This window comes from Rhagoletis pomonella, unplaced genomic scaffold (assembly GCF_013731165.1).
Source record: "Rhagoletis pomonella isolate Grant_MI unplaced genomic scaffold, Rhpom_1.0 Rhpom_scaffold_00001, whole genome shotgun sequence".
In the NCBI taxonomy this organism is placed as follows: Eukaryota; Metazoa; Arthropoda; class Insecta; order Diptera; family Tephritidae; genus Rhagoletis; species Rhagoletis pomonella.
In genome coordinates this window covers 72250826-72256700 of record NW_023458555.1, presented here as the reverse complement: position 1 = coordinate 72256700, position 5875 = coordinate 72250826, and positions in this window count along the sequence as shown.

Sequence of the window (5875 nt, the reverse complement as noted above, 5' to 3'; positions counted from 1 at the left end):
CATAAATTTGTCAGCTCTTATGCACCGAATCGCGAATAGCCCTATTAACTAACGCTGGTATTGCATTGAGCAGGCTTACTGAATAGACAAGTTTCAAGCGCGCATATATACGTATATAGCCTTTCTGGAATACGTGGACGTCTTCTCAAACTGGTCTTCGCTTAATTTGGTGGATTTCATGTTTAATGGCACAAGTTTCTAAGCCGCACTGCCTAGGCGGTTGGAACGTCCTAGGTTCCAATCCACACCGCACCTGCTCTTCAGGTGCACTGCCTTGGCGGCACCTCTCCAACGGCTTATATAAGTTTGTTCATTTGTCGATTGAATCGAGGGCACTCAAATACGTGGCGGACGTCTTCTTTCTCGCCACTTCCACAGTAGCCGCACACGGGTCGTGCTCATGTTTGAAATTAAAGTAGTATGCCTCAAAACAGCCATGTCCGTGCAAGACCTGACTCAGATAAAAATCTACTTCGCAATGCGTTCTATTAATCCAGGATACCGACGACCCTTAGTCCTACTATTCTAACTGTTTTGTTACTCCGTAATGTTAGACATGCGAGGTGGAAACCAGAAGCGTCGATTCTCTCGCCAGTATTCCACGGGTCAAGAATGATAGAATATAAGATTGCGCCCATGAGCGATGATTTTTGAGTGTAATTTTTGCGTGACGTCTTCTTGGTGCAATTGCGAATGAGAGATGCCGAAACGCATACGAAAAATGTAAACAATGCCGAAGAATGTGTTAATATCAATATTAAGTGATCCAATTTGGCAGGAATAAATAAGTACACCAAGTTTAATTAAATAGGAACACGTAGCAATAATTTTGGGCATGTAGCCCTTTAGGTACGTACGATTTTCAGCACATGCCCTTTGTTGGAAAAATGCGTGAAGTTATATGTATTTAGACATGTACGGAAAAAACTTAATAATATCGCACGTTTGCCTTTTGTTTTCACTTTTACAACTTGCCACTGCAAACTTCATTTTGACTTTTAATGTTAATTGTGTAAAACTACGCAGAAATATTAACGCACAAACAATTAAATTGGAAATGTTTAGTTATTTGCCACTGTTTTTGGTCGGAGTGGGAGGGGGCGTGGGTCTTTATATCTAATGCACTAGACTTTGTAAAAAGTCGCAACTGATCCCTCGAAACCTTCCACATACCCCTGGGGAACCATTGGAAAATAGTCTAAAATTATCACTTTGTCACCGAAAATGTAAATTCGATAATCAGTATTTTTGTGCATAACACCTTTCTATTGTCAAAGGTATTCAACATTTAGGGCCAAATTCACATTGCGTAGTTAACTCAGAATCGGCAGTTACCTACAGATATTTGTACTGAAAATCTGTTGTTAACTGCTGATCCTGAGTTAACTAGCCACTGTGAATTTGGCCCTTATTGTGCATATAACTCCGGCTACGCCATCTACAGTATATCTGCGTAGAACTCACTCCGAAATTCAGAAAAAATTGCATTTTTCAGACCGAATTTATTATCTTTCTATTGTCAAAGGTATTCAACATTTAGGGCCGAATTCATATTGCGTAGTTAACTCAGAATCGGCAGTTAACTACAGATATTTGTACTGAAAATTGGTAGTTAACTGCCGGTCCTGAGTTAACTACCCACTGCGAATTTAATTTGGCCCTTGTTGTGCATATAACTCCGGCTACGCCATCCACAGTATATTTGCGTAGAACTCACTCCGAAATTCACAAAAAAGTGCATTTTTCAGACCGAATTTATCATTATTATTATTTATTATCTCCGTAACTAACCGAGAATTACAAAATTATGTTATGTCAAAATAAAGTGTAGACCCTTGACTACCAGTATGTGTAAAATTTTTTGGATGGGGTCACCCATTCGGACACAATAGTCCGAAATCATTGGGCAAATAACTAAACCGTACCCAGTTAAATCGTTATTTGGTTTTTCTCAATCAACAATTGCTCCAAGATGACATCAAGCACACAGCTGATTCTGTCAAATTCAAAAGGGCGGATTAGCGGTACCGCGATGGGCGCAATCTCTATTTCTCTCAATCGTGTCCAAGGGCAAGGGCGTAACCAGGTAGGGGCAGGGGTACAGTAATTACAGCAGATGGCAGAAAATACATAGCGATCGTAAATTTCTATAACAAATATAGCATATTAAATAATAATAATAGATTGGCGCTTACATATATGTTAGTGTTTGGCCGAGCTTCTCCTCCGACTTGTGGTGTGCGTCTTGATGTTTTCACACAAAGCGGAGGGACCTACAGTTTTACGCCGACTCCGAACGTCGATTGTATTTTTATGACAAGCTGTTTTTCATGGCAGAAATACACTCGGAGGTTTGCCGTTGTCTGCCGAATGACGACCGCTGTTAAGAAAAAACCTTTTTCTATTATTTTTGCGATGTTGCTTTGACCAGGTCTTGAACCCAGGTGCTGATGAGTGAAAGCGCGCACTGCTTACCACTACACCACAGCGGCCGACGAGCATATTAGAGGCTGCTAATATGTCCATTTTAAATTATAGTTGAATCATTAGTTAAACTTTACTACAGAGAAATTGCACAGAATTTTCTGTAGTTAAGTTTAACAAATTATTTTACTATACTCTAAAATAGATAAGTTAACGGTCCTTAATGAATTTCTTATTTATTACACGGTGTGACAAAACAAAACCAAGTAATATATTTCGCATAAATGAATATACCAGGATAAAAAATCTGCATACTCAAAATGTTCAATACGTCCTCATATTTATACATACATATGTATATAACTTAATAGAAGATATTTCGCTTCAAAGCAACGATCATAAATTGTTAGTTTACCTTACAAAAGTGCGGAGAAATATTACAGAGTATACGGAAAAGTTTATTTTTTACATTTTTCATTTTGAGTAACTCCTGGTCCGGCTTTTTGGTTTACTAGACAGGTATGTAGAGCTATGAATAAAAAAAAAATAAATCAGGGTTTAGTTTAGATATTTGAGCACTATGTTTTGTACATTTCCCATTACTGCAATGATTTTGACTGCCATTCACCTGGAAGTGGTCAGAAGTGATTCGTGTGCTTACGGTTCAAATCCCAGCTCCCTACGTCCGGATATTTATATCCAAGAATCCTCTGGGTAGCGACCGAACACTAAATTGGAATCGAGCTAAAGTGGGAGGGCGTAACACCTCGCGTGCGCTGGGTTTGTGTCCCGCCACGTTAAAACTCTGCCCAATGAAAAAAAAACACATGCCTCGGATGTTACCCCCTTCCTTTGATGGCGATCACGGCAAACATAGGAAGGACTATGATTTGAGGGTATGTACCTGGGATATCCGAATCCTTAATCGGGAAGGTGCCTTTGCCCGGCTGGTTGATGTCCTAGGGAAAATAAAGGGTGACGTCACTGCCATCCAGGAAATGCGATGGACGGGGCGAGGAAGGTAAGCGTGGAGCCTTGCGATGTCTACTACAGTTTCCACGTAAAGGAGCGCAAGTCGGTCTTGAATTTGTGGTGGGAGACAGACCGGCTTTCATTGTAGTAGATGAACGTCTAGCTACAATCCGCATCAAAGCGAGATCCTTCAACATCTCGCACATATGTGCCAATGCCCCGATGGAAGAGAAGGACGAGGCATCCAAGGATCTCTTAGCTTAGAACGTACATATTAGCGCTGCCCCCGACACGTATCAAAATCGTGCTTGGCGATTTAACCCTACAATAGTCACGTGGTCTACGATCGTAGACCACTTCTTTTAAAATAGTGGTTTCTTTTATTTTTCTTTCTTAAGCTAATTGCGCTTTTCAGTAGCTATTGCTAATACGTATGCTCACTTTATCAGTGTGTTAGGTGCGCTGAGGGCGAGCGATTGAAAATTGTATAACGGCTGACTTGTCTACATATGTAGACCACGTGACCAATGGCCTTTTAGTTTTTTCTTTAACAGTATATTTTACATTCATTATTTTGATAGGTAAAGGTAAGTAATGTTTACTAATTTTTCATACTCATGAAGTGAAAACAATACTGTTTAGACAAAACTATGTCAGAACCAAAAAAAAAGGCAAGTGGAGGCGCACAAGAATTGTACAGTAGTTTTGAGACGGCTGGACGAACTGTCAAGTGGAGTAGAGCGCTGCTATATTTTCTCCCCCCACAGCGAATTATGTCGGTCGTTTTCATATCTGTCCTTGAAGTAAGAATAAATATTCCAGAAGGGCCTGTGTGAGTTGTGGGAGATTTACTTGCAACAAAAATTTTCCTAACTTCAATATCCTCACACCTATCCTCAATCCAAAGGAAGTTGAATGAAAATGCCTAATAAAACGGTTCCCTGCATCTTTTTCCAGCTATTTCATGATTTCAAAATCCATTCCGAATGAAATCTTAGTTGATCGTTTGGTAGTTTTTTTTCAACAATTACTTTTTTCGATCTATAAATATTTTTAATTACTTTTTATCTTTATTTTTTTGTTAATTTAGTTTTTTATACCCGAGCGCACTTGTGCACAAGGGTATTATAACTTTGTTCACATAACGGTTGTTTGTAACAGGCAAAAGGAATCGAGATAGATATAGACAAATGTATACATAAATGATCAGAATGAAAAGAGAAATCGATTAAGCGGTGACTGTCTGTCCGTCCGTCCGTCCGTCCGTCCGTCCGTCTGTGCACACGATAACTCGAGTAAAAATTGAGATATCTTAACGAAACTTGGTACGTGGACTTCTTTTGGGCATGGGACGGATGGTATTGAAAATGGGCGAAATCGGACAATAACCACGCCTACCTCCCATATAACGGTAATTTTCAGAAATACGAAAAGTGCGATATTTTAGTAACTACTGAAGATAATCCACTCAAAATTGATATTTACAATGAGTTTTAGACGAAAAATAAGAATATTAAAAAGTTTTGGCAAATGGGCGTAGCCACGCCTACTTATGGTTACATGCGTATATCTTGGTAACCGCTGCACCAATTTCTTCCAAACTTGGCACAGTTGTTGGTCCTGCTACAACATACCAAATGGCCGAAAATTTTTAAAATCGGACAATAACCACGCCCACATCTCATATAACGGTAATTTAGAAAAATACGAAATCCTCGATAAATCAGTAAATATTAAAGCTAATTTATTCAAAATTGATGGTTGCTACAATTTTTTACCAAGAAATACGCTTATGATACAATTTTGGAAAATGGGCGTGGCACCGCCCACTTATGATCACATATATGTATCTCGCTAACCGTTCTAGCAATTTGTACCAAGCTCGGTATGGTTATTGTGCTTGTCACATAAAAGCAAAGCATTGAAAATTATTGAAATCGGACTAAATTACGACCGCTTTTCATATAACCGTATATTTCAGTAATGCTTGAAACTTCAATATTTCGAAATTTAAGGACGCTAATTTACTTAAAATTTATACACCCCGGCTTATCGTGTAGCGGTAGTTTTCGGAAAGGTGGAAAACATATATTTAATAATTGCGCCGGGTATTTAATGTTCGGCTCCGCCCGAACTTAGACTTTCTTACTTGTTTTAGTTTAGTTTTAGTTTTTAGTTTATTCAGTTTATTTAGTCTATGATTACAATCTTACAGACTAGATAAAAATAAGACTATCATAATTAACACTAAATACTATAGATTTAGATACACAAGTAGTTATAAGAAAAATGAATCAATAGATGATTTGAAAATATTTCTCGGCAACGAAAAATCAATATTTAGACTCTTTGAGATCTTGTTAAATTCTGTCAGAGCGCGGAAAATCGGATAAAAATGGTAATAGTTAGCCTTAGTAGCACGCAAGTAAAACGACAGAGATGAGCGTAGAAATCTGTGAGGCACATTAAAGGATATCTT